The sequence below is a fragment of the Arachis ipaensis genome, chromosome B10, assembly GCF_059453495.1.
Source record: "Arachis ipaensis isolate K30076 ecotype BB chromosome B10, ASM5945349v1, whole genome shotgun sequence".
In the NCBI taxonomy this organism is placed as follows: domain Eukaryota; kingdom Viridiplantae; phylum Streptophyta; class Magnoliopsida; order Fabales; family Fabaceae; genus Arachis; species Arachis ipaensis.
The window spans coordinates 72332664-72348674 of NC_142435.1; positions in this window are offsets into that span (position 1 = coordinate 72332664).

A 16011-nucleotide genomic window follows, 5' to 3' on the forward strand; every position below is an offset into this window, starting at 1 on the left:
ATTAATGAAATCACGTGCAGGGTCCTATGCGTACGAACAGATGTGTGCGTATGCACACTTTGCTGAAAGTCCTCCTATGCGTATGCACAGGTGCTTATGCGCACGCACACATACAAATTTCCTCTTGTGCGTACGCACGCAAAATTGTGCATATGCACACTTGTCTGTGTGTGCTTTTCCTTGTTTTCTTCATGTTTTCTCCTTTAGAAATGCTTTCTTCCACTTTTGGCTATCCATTCTTGCCTCTAAGGCCTGAAATCACTCAACGAACATGTCATGGAATCAAATGGAATAAAAGTGGAATTAAATTGCTCATTTCAAGCACAAAATTGCATGTTTTCACATTTAGGATCAAATTGGGGACAAAACACAAAAGTATGCTATTTTGATGCTTAAGTGTGAGTTCATGTGCTAGAATCTATTCAAATTGAGTCGAAATATATCATCAAATATGGACTCATCATGGGCATGAAATTGGAGCACGAACAATAGGCATCTTTAAGCCCCAAAAACACCAAGACCAAGTCAACCTAGAAGCAATTTTCTTTTGGGGGTTGGAAACGCCACCAATGTTGCCCAATAACGCCAAGTCAATCCGAAACCTCAATTTGGATCAAATATTTCACTCCAAGTCCACTTAAAACTTAAGCAAGCAAGCCCACAATTACCAATAAATAAAGGCCACAAGAATCATCTAGAATAGTTAATTTTCATTTGATTGTAATTTTCTTTCAATTTCATTTGAATTGTAATTTAGGAGAGCCTATATAAAGGCCTTAGTTTCTACATTCAAGGCATTCTAAATTGGAGGGGGAGTCCGGAATCACACACATACATCCCCTGGCACACACCACTGGGAGTGGGCCTTTAGACCCATCCCTTCCACACTTTTCCTCTCTTCTATTTCTTCCATAACTTTGTAAATATTTTAGTTACTAACTCTTTCCATTTGGAGAAGGAGCTCTATCATAATTCAATGGGTTGATTATTTTCATTCTTCTTCTTCTCTTCATATCTCTTTGATTTACTAGAAAGATTTCAATCTTCATTCAAGCATTCAACTATCTTGGGAAAGAGGTTTAATGTACATGGATCCCATTTAAGCCTTGGAAGAGGAATAATGGGATCTTACAAGAAATCCTTTCTTATGCTAGACTAGATTGGGGGTTGGACGGATATAGTGACATGTAATTCTCCCAATACATTGATCTAAAAAGGTATGTGGTATAATCAGTGACCACTCTTCATCTCTTTTCATGAGCAACTAGATCAAGAAATTAGCAATTATTCAAGTCTAGAGATAGTGAATTGCCAAGGAATTGGAATTCACTCACTCTTTATTGCCAAGAGATTAATGGGTTGCATCATTGAAGATGACATGAAAGCAATTGATCCGGAGAATTCAATATCTCTTTGTCCCAATGCTTATTTTATCTTTAGTTCTTCTATTTACTTTATAGTCATTTAATTTTTTGCACTTTACTTTCCCATACTTTACTTTTCTTGTCATTTACTTTCCTGCACTTTATTGCTTTCTTTACTTTTATGTTGTTTACATTTTTTGTTGATTATCTCTCCTTAATGTTTGTCTAACTAGAATAATCAATCAACTATTGTTTGCTTAATCCGTCAATCTCTGTGGGATTTGACCTCACTCTATTGTGAGTTTTTACTTGACGACACATCGGTATACTTGCCGAAGGGAGATTGTAGAGATACAAAATTTCACGTACCAAGTTTATGGCGCCGTTGCCGGGGATTAATCGTGATTAACAAACTACCGGTTGATTGATTACCTAGATTAGACATTTTTTATTTTGTTTCTATTACTTTCATTCCTTTATTTTCTCTTGCCAATCAACAGTTTGTGTTAATGCCTCACTAAGAATTCCTTGGTGACAAAAGGAAATTATCTGCTTCTTGGTGATTGTGTTATTGACACATCACAGTTTCTTTATTTGCTTAGTTTACTTTTAAATAAATTGAGATGAAATTGCATAAGATAAGTTTGGTGATGCCTTGCAACAATTTATTTCCAATCTTTACTGGGTACTTGCATCAATTCCAATTGAAAGTGTCACACTAAGTTTGGTGTGCCACTCATCTTCCATGCAGAGTATCATGCACACCCCACTTGTTTATGCAATCACAATGTCTCTATTTCTTGTGCCTTTATGGTATCCTTAATTTTGCTTGCCTAACCACATGCATTACTCACAATCTATTGTTTTAAGACATTCATGACCCATCATGAACCTCATCACTGCTGTTTTATTTGTTGCTTGAAGACAAGGAATCATCCTAAATTGGTGTGTGAAGGGGAAGAATAGAAGGAAAGTGACAACAAAAAGGAAGATGAACTACAAGGTGATAAACTTCCTTTCCTCTTATTTATTCCTAGTATATTCTATTGCATGAGTATCTTCTATTTTCTTGTATATGCATGTGCGTTGTGAATAAGCATAGCTTGATTACTGAATTGTAACATGTTGCTATGATATCATGATTATCATCTTGAGTTTTGTGAGTTCAAAGTAATTAAGCATCATGATCATAAACAAACAAGGTAACTCAAGAAGAAGTTAGCATGAGCTTATAAGTATTGGAAAACTAGCATGACTATTGTTGCTCAATTGCATTGGAATTTATTTAATTGAAGTTTTCATCTAGGACATTTTATGAAATTTTTTAAATCATGAGAACCTTGAAGAAGCAAATGCAAATAAGGCAAGAAAAGAAAAAGGGAAAGAATGAGAAAGCTGAAGGCTCTGAGTACCAATGACAATTCATTTGTCAAGTACTTGTGGTGTTTATGTATCAAGCAAAAATCTTGAAAACAAAACACTTAGAGTCAAGGTTAGGCTCAAACGCAAAAGCACTCCCTCAAAACTCAAGGCTCTGAGCATCAATGATTAGAGAGTAAAGAAAAGAAATAAAGGAGCTTAAAGAAGTCCTCTAATCAAATGCTTGTAGTGCTTATGTATCAAGTGGTAATACTTGAAAACAAAGTATTTAGAGTCGTAGCTTTCAACTCATGATGCAAAGTACCCAAAAAAAATAAGCCAAGAAGAGAATAAAAAGCTTGTTTCAAGGAAGGAATATAAATAAAATATTTCATAAAGTGAGCTAGATAGAAACATCAATTATTTGAATTTCTTTTGTGATTGTTGCATGCATAGAAAACTAGCTAACCATGAATACTAATCATGTTTTATTTGGCGTTGTGATGATTGTGCATCATGTTTTATTTTTCTATGCTTTTTAACCTTTAATTTTCACTAATCATGCTTAATTATTGAATACTTTTGTGCTTAAATCATAGATTACATTCAATTCTTTGATTTGGTTTGAATTTATAGAAATTGGTGGAAAAGGAAGTAAAAAGCACAAAACAAGCATGAAAGAAGAAAGGAGCTTAAAAGGTGAAGCAAAGAAGAGAAGAAGCAATGATAAGGCAGCATTCATGGCACCAACGCTAGCATCAACGCCAATCAGGGTAGCGTTAGTGGCACTAACGCCAGAGGAGCAAGAATTTGTGGCGTTAGTGGCAACATCAGCCACAGTAACGCCAGCGCTAACGCCGGCCAAGGAAGATTTATGGCATTAGTGGCAGCGTTAACCACACTGACGCCAGTAATAACACTGAGCCAAGGATGAATTGTGGTGTTAGTGGCAGCGTTAGCCACACTAACGCTAGCACCTGGTAGCGTGACCGTGTCTTCTTCAAACACGAATAACTTGAGCTACAAAGCTCCAAATGAAGTGATTTCAGTGGCATTGGAAAATAGGAATCTAGAGCTTTCCAAGAATATATGGCGCTACGTGATGGACATCAAATTTGAAGGAGAAAACTTACCCCAAAAGTGCAAAGATGAATATAGTATCAACCTATAGTAAGGCTAGCTGACCTCTTCATCTTCCATGGAGTATAACTCGATCTGTAAAGCTTTAAATGATGCGCTTCAAAAAACATTAGAAAGTAGACATTCAGGGCTTTCCACCAATATATAATAGGATGGGGTGGACATTAAGTTTGAGCTTCAGAATCTGGCGTCATTAATGCCACTAACGCTGCCAACACCAGGTCTTAGCGTTAGTAACGCTGGTAACGCCAGCAATAACACCTGGGACCCTCGCAGGCTGACCTTGTCCCCTTCAAAGGAGCATAACCTGAGTTATGGAGGCAAATTGAGGTGCTTCCAGTTGCGTTAGAAAGCTGACATTCAGAGCTTTCCAACGATGTATAATAGTTAATAGTGGGCATAAAATTGGAGCACGAACAATAGGCATCTTTAAGCCCCAAAAACTCCAAGACCAAGTCAACCTGGAAGCAATTTTCTTTTGGGTGTTGGCAACGCCACCAATGCTGCCCAATAACGCCAAGTCAATCTGGAACATCAATTTGGATCAAATATTTCACTCCAAGTCTACTTAAAACTCAAGCAAGCAAGCCCACAATTACCAATCAATAAAGGCCACAAGAATCATCTAGAATAGTTAATTTTCATTTGATTGCAATTTTCTTTTAATTTCATTTGAATTGTAATTTAGGAGAGCCTATATAAAGGCCTTAGTTTCTACATTCAAGGCATTCTAAATTGGAGGGGGAGTCTGGAATCACACACACACACATCCCCTGACACACACCACTGGGAGTGGGCCATTAGACCCCTCCCTTCCACACTTTTCCTCTCTTCTATTTCTTCCATCACTTTGTAAATATTTTAGTTACTAACTCTTTCCATTTGGAGAAAGATCTCTATCACAATTCAATGGGTTGATTATTTTCATTCTTCTTCTTCTCTTCATCTCTCTTTGATTTACTAGAAAGATTTTAATCTTCATTCAAGCATTCAACCATCTTGGGAAAGAGGTTGAATGTACATGGATCCCATTTGAGCCTTGGAAGAGGAATAATGGGATCATGCAAGAAATCGTTTCTCATGCTAGACTAGATTGGGGGTTGGTCGGATATAGTGATATGTAATTCTCCCAATAATTTGATCTAGAAAGGTATGTGGTATAATCAGTGACCACTCTTCATCTCTTTTCATGAGCAATTAGATCAATAAATTGGAAATTGTTCAAGTCTAGAGAGAGTGAATTGCCAAGGAATTGGGATTCACTCACTCTTGATTGCCAAGAGATTTATGGGTTGCATGATTGAAGATGACATGAAAGCAATTGATCTGGAGAATTCAATATCTCTTTATCCCAATGCTTATTTTATCTTTAGTTCTTCTATTTACTTTATAGTCATTTAATTTTTTGTACTTTAGTTTCTCGTACTTTACTTTTCTTGTCATTTACTTTCCTGCACTTTATTGCTTTCTTTACTTTTATGTCGTTTACATTTCTTGTTGATTATCTCTCCTTAATGTTTGTCTAACTAGAATAATTATTCAACTATTGTTTGCTTAATCCTTTAATCTCTATGGTATTCAACCTCACTCTATTGTGAGTTTTTACTTGACGACACATCGGTATACTTGCCGAAAGAAGATTGTAGAGATATAAAATTCCACGTATCAGGTGGTGGGAGAAGGGAAAAAGAAAGTGTGGATGGTGAAAAGGAAGGAAGAAGGATAGAAGAGTATGAATGTGTTGAAAATGGAGGAAGATGGGGTAATTATAGGTGTGGGTCATGGTTTCGTTTATGGGGAGGGGTGACGGGAAAGTGAAATTTGAATTTGGTTTGTTGGAAGGAGAGATAGATGGGATTAATGAGAGGTGATTGGGTAGAGTGAGAGTTGGGTTGAGGGAATCTAGGGGAGTGTTGGTTGATGGAATGGATAAATGTGGATGGAAAAGTGGGTGAAAGAGGAGAGAGAATGGATAAAGTTTGAATGGGTAAAAGGTGGTTGGGAAGTGGGGTAAACCATTGGCCAAAATCAAGCTCCCATTCTTGAGACCCCCATGGGCATTAAACACTGGTCCAGCGATCAACCCCAGCAGGGGGGTATACCCTCTTTTTTTTTTCTCGGCGTTTAATGCCACTAATGGGTGTTAAACGCCCTAGGGAGAGCAAAAATTTTATTGGTGAGCTCCCTTTTGGACGTTAACCGTCCAAACCAAGAATCCCTCTCTCGGCACTAAAGGCCCTCCCTGGCGTTTAGCGCCTGCAATATGTCCTCTCCAGGGTGAGCTGTTTTCTCACCCAAGTGTTCCAGTTCTTATTCTAAGTGCTATACATGATCACAAACATAAAAAAAACTAGGAAAACTACGAAAATCAATGAGAGATAAAATGATAGAAATTCAAAACAGAAATAACATAAAAGTAAACTAAATGATACTAATGGCTGGGTTGCCTCCCAGCAAGCACTTTTTTACGGTCATTAGCTTGACGGGAAGCTCCTCTAAAGAGGAGGATCATAGGGTCTCAGGTCTTCACCCCTCATGGTGAACTTCTTTCATGTGCTCTCATGAATAAGTTCAACATGCTCTAGAGACAGGATTCTGTTCACAGTGTGTGATATAACGGGACTCTGAGTGAAGACTACTCTCATGTCAGGTGAGAAGTCCTCAGTAGGAATCTTCTTATTACTCCAGTCTTTGGGTACTTTCTTCTTAGGGCCTCCTCCATTAATGTTGGGTGGTGAATTCCCAACACCAAACTTAGGTTTGGTGTCCAGGGATACTGTATAGCTTTCCACCAAGTGGGAGGGCTGAAGTTCTGAACTCTGCATAGAAATACCTCGTTTGTCGGAGAGTGGGGGAGGTTTAAAGATCTTGAACAGCATATGGTCCTCATGCATCCTCAGGACTAATTCTCCTCTCTCCACATCAATCAAGACTCTTCCAGTTGCTAGGAATGGCATTCCTAGGATGATGGAGTTGTCCTTCTCCTCTCCCGTATCAAGTATCACGAAGTCTCTAGGGAGGTAAAGGTTTTTAACCTTTACAAGGACATTCTTCACAATCCATATGCCCGCTTTAGGGACTTATCCGCCATCTCTAGTGAGATCCTTGTGGGCTGTGCCTCTTGGATCCTCAGCTTTTTCATCATAGAGAGGCATCGGATTTATGCTTGATCCAAGGTCGCACAGTGCCTTCTCAAATGTGATTGTCCCTATTGTACAAGGGATCAGGAAACTCCCGGGGTCTGGCTTCTTCTTTGGTAGCTTCTTCTACACCAGTGCACTGTACTCCTTTGTTACCACCACAGTTTCATCTTCGCTTAAGGCCTTTTTCTTAGAGAATACACTTTTCAGACAGACTATATAAGGAGGTTTCTTCTTCTGTAGTAACTTCTTAAGGATTTCCAAGAATTGAGTGAGTTTCTCATCCTTGGTCTCTTCTTGCAATTTTCGAGGTTGTTGTCCTTCAGGCTCCTTCACCACTACTGGGGCGTGCATTAATGTACTGCTAGTCTCTTCTTGAGCCTCTTTCTCTTTCAGTTCCTCAGCAACATTCTCCTCTTCGAGCATGGCCTCCTTGCCCCTGGTCAGGGCCTTGCATTCTTCCCTTAGATTTATCTCTGTGTTTCTTAGAAGAGTGTTGGGAGGTCTCTCAGGTATTCTCTTGCTCAAATGACCTATTTACACATCTACGTTCCGAATTAAAGATCTAATCTCTTGTATAAAACTGTGAGTGGTCTTGGAAAGGTCAGAGACTATTGTGGCTAAGTCAGAGAGGCTATGTTTTGAGGTCTCCTACTGCTGCTGATAGGGTTAGAACTGTCTGTTATTGAACCTAGTTTGATTGGTCCCACCCTGATTATTCTTGAAGCTCTATTGAGGCTTCTGCTATTGCTCCCTCCACCCAAAGTTAGGGTGATTCCTCCATCTCTGATTAAAGGTATTTGAATAAGGGTCATTGTTGGGATTTCTAGAGGAATTTTTCGTTTAATTAATGTGCTCCATAGTGGGCTAAGCAATGTCAGAAGCGTCCCCTTCAGTGTAGCTTCCATTAGTGCCATAGGATGCATCTTGAGTGTTGACAGCTAAAACTTGCATCCCATCCAAGTGTTGAGAGATTATGCTAATCTGCTGGGAGATGATCTTGTTCTGAGCTAAGATGGCGTCCAGTGTGTCCACCTCCATGACTCCTTTCTTTTGAGTAGTCCCAGTGTTCACAAGGTTCCTTACAGAATTGTATAGATATTGGTTGTTAGCAACCATCTCAATAAGCTCGTTCGCTTCTTCAGGCATCTTTTCCATGTGCAAGGAACCACCAGCAGAGTGATCCAATGATCTCTTGGCCATCTCATAGATACCATCATAAAAGATCTGCAGTCTAGTCCACTCAAAAAATATGTCAGGAGGACACTTGCTGATCATCTGCTTGTATCTCTCCCAGGCTTCATAAAGGGACTCTCCATCTTTCTGTCTGAAGGTCTGGACGTTCACCCTAAGCTTAGTTAGCTTCTGAGGTAGAAACCATTTGGTCAGAAATCCAGTGACCACCTTATTCCACGTGTCCAAACTCTCCTTGGGCTGAGAGTCAAGCCACTACTTTTTTCTATCCCTCACAGCAAAAGGGAAGAGCATGAGCCTGTAGACCTCTAGATTCACTTCATTCGTCTTTATAGTGTCACAGATCTGCAAGAAGTTAGAGATAAATTTGTTGGGATCCTCCTACGGGAGTCCATGGTATTGACAATTCTATTGCACCAAAGTGACCAGTTGAGGTTTCAGCTCGAAGTTATTGGCACCAATATGGGGTATAGCTATACTGTGCCCATATAAGTCGGGCGTTGGTGCAGTGTTTGAGCCAAGCACCTTCCTTGCTTGCTCCCCAATGCTTCCATCATTATTCTCTTTGGTGGATTCTTCAGCTTCCTTCTTAAATATTTCCTTGAGATTTTCTCCGGTTTGTAAGCTCTAGTTTGTTGCAAACGCCACCTTAAGGTCCTCTAAGGCTCACGAACAAAATCAAGAAGGGGTTCTTTGTCCCTATTCCTGCTCATAAACAAATAAGAAACAAGGAAAAAGTGGGAGTCTCTATGTCAGAGTATAGAGAATTCCCAGTGAGATATCTTATGTAAAAGAAATAAAGTAAAACAAAGTAAACAATTAACCTAAAAAAATTCAAAACAACAAGTGAGAAAATAACATTCAAAATTTTCAAAAACTAAAAAGACAATAACCCTAAAATTTTCAAAAATAAAAAGAAAAGAACAACCCTAACAGGACACCAAACTTATAATTAAAAATTATATGAAGATAAATAAGATAAAATTTGAAAATTAAGAAAAATAAGCAAAATAGAAATAAAAAATTAAAAATAAAGGTAAATAAACAAAAACTAATAAAAATACATAATCTAAGCTATAAGACAACTGGTAGTTGTCAATCACAAAGAATCTCCGGCAACGGCGCCAAAAACTTTGTGCACTAATTGTGAACTTGCACAACTTAACCGGCAGGTGCATCAGGTCATCCAAGTAATACCTCAGGTGAGTGAGGATCGATCCTACGAGGATTGTCGAATTGAGCAAGCAATGGTTATCTTGTTGGACTTAGTCAGGTGAATCAGAGAAAAAAGGGTTTTGGTTGTTGAAAACGCATAAACAATAAGCAAGAGAAATAAATAAAGCAATAAATAGCTTGGGGTGAAAACAACATGAGAAAACAACTAAGGCTTCGGAGATTGATGCTAGGGTATCTTGGCTAGTTTCACAAGCCATTTTTAGTTTGTTTTAGAGTAGTTGATGAGCGGATATTTTATACGCTTTTTGGGGTTAATTTCATATAGTTTTTAGTGTGTTTTAGTTAGTTTTTAGTTTATTTTTAGTAGTTTTTAGGCAAAATTCATATTTCTGGACTTTACTATGAGTTTGTGTGTTTTCTTTGTGATTTCAGGTATTTTCTGGCTGAAATTGAGGGAGCTGAGCAAAAATCTGATTCAGGCTGAAAAAGGACTGCTGATGCTGTTAGATTCTGACCTCCCTGCACTTAAAGTAGATTTTCTGGAGCTACAGAACTCCAAATGGCACGCTTCTAATTGCATTGGAAAGTAGACATCCAGGGCTTTCCAGAAATATATAATAGTCCATACTTTGCTCAAGGATAGATGACGCAAACTGGCGTTCAACGCCAGTTTCATGCTGCTGTCTGGCTTCCAGCGCCAGAAACAAGTTACAAGTTGGAGTTCAACGCCAGAAAAGGATCCAAAGCTGGTGTTGAACGCCCAAAACAGCCCTATGCACGTGATTAGCTTAAGTCTCAGCCTCAGCACACACCAAGTGGGCCCCATAAGTGGATTTCTGCACTATCCATCTTAGTTTACTCATTTTCTGTAAACCTAGTTTACGAGTCTAGTATTTAAACAACTTTTAGAGACTTGTTTTGTACCTCATGATATTTTAGATCTGAACTTTGTACCTTTTGACGGCATGAGTCTCTAAACTCCATTGTTGGGGGTGAGGAGCTCTGCTGTGTCTCGATGAATTAATGCAAGTATTTCTGTTTTCCATTCAAACATGTGTGTTCCTATCTAAGATACCCACTCGAACTTCAATATGAATGTGATGAACGTGACAATCATCATCATTCCTCCACGAACGCGTGCCTGACCACCACTTACGTTCCACCATAGAATGAATGAATATCTCTTAGATCTCTTAATCGGAATCTTCGTGGTATAAGCTAGATTGATGGCATCATTCAAGAGAATCCGGAAAGTCTAAACCTTGTCTGTGGTATTCCGAGTAGGATTCAGGGATTGAATGACTGTGACTAGCTTCAAACTCGCGAGTGCTGGGCGTAGTGACAGACGCAAAAGGATAGTAAATCCTATTCCGGTACGACTGAGAACCTGCAGATGATTAGCCGTGCGGTGACAGCGCACCTGGACCCTTTTCACTGGAAGGATGGATGGTAGCCATTGACAACGGTGATCCCCCAACACACAGCTTGCCATAGGAGGACGTGCGTGCGTGAATCAGAAAACAGAGGAAAGCAAAGTTTCAGAAGACAAAGCATCTCCAAAACTCCAACATACTCTCCATCAGTGCATACAAGTATAATTTGTGTTCTGCCCTTTTATTCCTTGCAATCAAATTTGATAAGTGAATTATTTTATTGTTTTCCTAACTAAGAGTTACAAGATAACCATAGATTGCTTCAAGCCAACAATCTCCGTGGGATCGACCCTTACTCACGTAAGGTATTATTTGGACGACCCAGTACACTTGCTGGTTAGTGGTACGAGTTGTAAAAAGTGTGATTTACAATTCGTGCACCAAGTTTTTAGCGCTGTTGCCGGGGATTGTTACAATTTGAACAACTGACGGTGAACCTTGTTGCTTAGATTAGGAAATTTTTGCCATTTGGGTCAAAGTCTTTTATTTTCTTTTCAAAAATTTTTCAAAAATAATTTTTCTGTTAAATCTCGTGCCAAACTTTAAGTTTGGTGTTTTCTTGTTGGTTTTCCTTTGTTTTTCGAAAATTTTATTTTGGTTTTCTAAAAATTTTAAGTTTGGTGTTCTTTCTTCATGTTCTTGTGTTCTTGTGAGTCTTCAAAGTGTTCTTGAGTTTTCCGTTCGTCTTGATCTTAAAATTTTTAAGTTTGGTGTTCCTTGGTGTTTTTCCTCCAAATTTTCGAAAACAAGGAGCATTAGATCTAAAAATTTTAAATCTTGGGCTATCTTACTGTTTCTCTCTTTCCTCTTTAAATTCAAAAGTATCTTTTCTCTCTATTTTTAAAAACAAATTTTCGAAAATTATTTTTAAAATTCAGATTTTTTTTCAAAAATTTAAAATCTTTTTCAAATCATATCTTTTTCAAAACTTCCTGATCACTTTCTCTCTCCTCATTTTTTCGAAAAATCTTCACCTATTTTTATTTATTTTATTTTAATTTATTTTATTTTCGAAATAATTAAATAAATAAATAAATAAATAAAAATAAAATTTTTATTTTACATCATCTCCCTTTCTCCATCATGGATCTAAGTGGAAATGAACAGTCCAGGAGGACTCTGGGGTCATATGCTAACCCCTCTACTGCTTCATATGGGAGTAGTATCTGCATACCCTCCATTGGAGTCAGTAGCTTTGAGTTGAATCCTCAGCTTATTATCATGGTGCAGCAAAGCTGCCAGTATTCCGGTCTTCCACAGGAAGAACCTACAGAGTTTCTGGCACAGTTTTTACAAATTGCTGACACAGTACATGATAAGGAGGTAGATCAGGATGTCTACAGATTATTACTGTTTCCATTTGCTGTAAAAGATCAAGCCAAAAGGTGGTTAAATAACCAACCTAAGGCTAGCATAAGGACATGGAAACAGCTGACAGAAAAATTCCTGAATCAATACTTTCCTCCAAAACGGATGACACAGCTAAGGCTGGGCATCCAAGGCTTTAAACAAGGAGATAATGAATCTCTTTATGATGCCTGGGAGAGATACAGAGAGATGGTACAAAAATGCCCCTCTGAAATATTTTCAGAGTGGGTTCAGTTAGACATCTTCTATTATGGGCTTACAGAAAGAGCTCAGATCTCTTTAGATTGCTCAGCTGGTGGATCTATCCATATGAGAAAGACAATTGAAAAAGCTCAAGAGCTCATTGATACAGTTGCTAGAAATCAGCATCTGTACTTAAGCAGTGACCCTTCCATGAAAGAAGAGGCTACAACAGTAACTGCTGAACTCAATCCTACAGAGCAAGCTGCTGAATTCAATCAGCAATTGGATTTTCTAACAAAGCAATTGGCTGAATTCAAGGATAAACTACAAGAGACAAGGATGGCTAATATAAACATGAAAGTACAATTAAAGCAAACAAAGCAGCAGCTGTCAAAACAAATAACAGAAGAATGCCAAGCAGTTCAATTAAGAAGTGGGAAAGCACTAAATACCCCACTTCAAAGCAGCAGGAAACCAAGAAATGAGCAAACCACCCAAAATCCATCTGAAGACAGTAAGAGCCCAGGGAAAAATAATTCTGGCATTAAAACGCCAGAAGTTGGGTGGAAGGCTGGCGCTGAACGCCCAGACCATGCTCAGGACTGGCGTTCAACGCCAGAAACAAGCAAGGATCTGGCGTTGAACGCCCAAAAGAAGCATAGTTCTGGCGTTCAAATGCCAGGAATAGATGAGGAGCTGGCGTCTAACGTCACTCCAGCTTCTAACTCTGGCACTCAATTGCCAGTGAGGGATCAGACACACACAAGTGATGATAACAACCATTCTAAAAAGGCTTCTTCAACCACTTCTGTAGGAAATAAACTTACAGCAACTAAGGTTGAGGAATATAAAGCCAAGATACCTTATCCTCAAAAACTCCGCCAAGAGGAGCAGGATAAGCGATTTGATTGCTTTGCAAATTATCTCAGGACTCTTGAAATAAAGATTCCATTTGCAGAGGCACTTGAGCAAATACCTTCTTATGCCAAGTTCATGAAAGAGATCTTGAGTCATAAGAAGGATTGGAGAGAAACTGAAAGAGTTCTCCTCACTGAAGAATGCAATGCAGTCATTCTGAAAAGCTTTCCTGAAAAGCTTAAAGACCCTGGGAGTTTTCTGATACCATGCACATTAGAAGGTAATTGCACCAAGACAGCTTTATGTGATCTTGGGGCAAGCATCAACCTAATACCTGCATCCACTATCAGAAAGCTTGGTTTAACTGAAGAAGTTAAACCAACCCGGATATGTCTCCAACTTGCTGATGGCTCCATTAAATACCCATCAGGCGTGATTGAAGACATGATTGTCAGAGTTGGGCTATTCGCTTTTCCCACTGACTTTGTAGTGCTGGAAATGGAGGAGCACAAGAGTGCCACTCTCATTCTAGGAAGACCCTTCCTAGCAACTGGACAAACTCTCATTGATGTCCAACAGGGGGAAATAACCCTGAGAGTCAATGATGATGAGTTTAAGTTGAATGCTGTCAAAGCCATGCAGCATCCAGACACATCAAAAGACTGCATGAAAGTTGATCTTATCGACTCTTTGGTAGAAGAGATCAACATGGCTGAGAATCTCGAATCAGAGTTGGAAGACATCTTTAAAGATGTTCAGCCTGATTTGGAGGATTCAGAGGAAATGAAAGAGCCTCTGAGATTTCCTCAGAAAGAGGAAAAACCTCCTAAACCCGAGCTCAAACCATTACCACCATCCCTGAAATATGCATTTCCAGGAGAAGGTGACACTTTTCCGGTGATCATAAGCTCTACTTTAAATCCACAGGAAGAGGAAGCACTTATTCAAGTGCTAAGGACACACAAGACAGCTCTTGGGTGGTCCATAGGTGACCTTAAGGGCATAAGCCCAGCTAGATGCATGCACAAAATCTTATTGGAGGATAATGCTAAACCAGTGGTTCAACCACAGAGGCGGCTAAATCCAGCCATGAAGGAAGTGGTGCAGAAAGAGGTCACCAAATTACTGGAGGCTGGGATTATTTATCCTATTTCTGATAGCCCCTGAGTGAGCCTTGTTCAAGTTGTACCCAAAAAGGGAGGCATGACAGTGGTTCATAATGAAAAGAATGAACTGGTTCCTACAAGAACAGTTATAGGGTGGCGCACGTATATTGACTACAGAAGGCTCAATACAGCCACCAAAAAGGATCATTTTCCTTTACCATTCATAGACCAGATGCTAGAAAGACTAGCAGGTCATGATTATTACTGCTTTTTGGATGGCTACTCAGGCTATAACTAGATTGCAGTAGATCTCCAGGATCAAGAGAAAACAGCATTCACATGTCCATCTGGAGTGCTTGCTTATAGAAGGATGTCATTTGGGCTTTGTAATGCGCCTGCAACCTTCCAGAGATGCATGCTCTCTATTTTCTCTGATATGGTGGAAAAATTCCTGGAAGTCTTCATGCATGACTTCTCAGTATATGGAGACTCATTCAGCTCCTGTCTCGATCACCTGAAACTAGTTCTGAAAATATGCCAAGAGACCAACCTGGTTTTAAACTGGGAAAAATGTCACTTTATGGTGACTGAAGGGATTGTCTTTGGGCATAAAATTTCAAACAAGGGAATAGAGGTGGATCAAGCAAAAATAGAGGTAATTGAAAAATTACCACCACCTCCCAATGTTAAGGCAATCAGAAGCTTTCTGGGGCATGCAAGATTCTATAGGAGGTTTATAAAGGATTTTTCAAAAATCGCAAAACTTCTGAGCAATCTGCTAACTGCTGACACGCCATTTGTGTTTGATACAAAGTGTCTGCAGGCATTTGAGACGCTGAAAGCCAAGCTGGTCATAGCACCAGTTATTTCTGCACCAGACTGGACATTACCATTTGAGCTAATGTGTGATGCCAGTGATCACGCCATTGGTGCAGTACTGGGACAGAGGCATGACAAGCTTCTGCATGTCATTTATTATGCTAGCCACGTTTTAAATGATGCCCAGAAAAATTACACAACCACAGAAAAAGAATTGCTTGCAGTGGTTTATGCCATTGACAAGTTTAGATCATACATAGTAGGATCAAAGGTGATTGCGTATACTGACCATCCAATACTTGTCCTATAAACCTGAAATCACTCAACAAATACATCAAGGCATCGAATGAAATCAAAGTGAATTGAATTTAGCTATTTTAAGGCCTAAAAAGCATGTTTTTATATTTAAGCACAAATCAAGGTAGAATTGCAAAACCATGCTATTTCATTGAATAAATGTGGGAAAAGGTGATAAAATCCCCCCAAATTAAGCAAAGATAAACCACAAAAATGGGGTTTATCACGAGGTTCAGATGATAAAGACAAGAGTCAAATGAGTCTCCATAAACAGAGAAGTCATCCATGAATACTTCAAGGAATTTCTCTACCATATCAGAGAAGATGGATAACATACATCTCTAGAAGGTGGCAGGTGCATTGCACACACCAAATGTCATTCGTCTATAGGCGAATACGCCAGGTGGACATGTAAATGCTGTCTTCTCTTAATCCTGTGGATCCACTGCTATTTTATTGTACCCGGAATATCCATCCAGGAAATAATAAAAAGCATGACCTGCTAGTCTTTCTAGCATTTGGTCAATGAAGGGTAAAGGAAAGTGATCTTTCCTGGTGGCGTCATTGAGCCTTC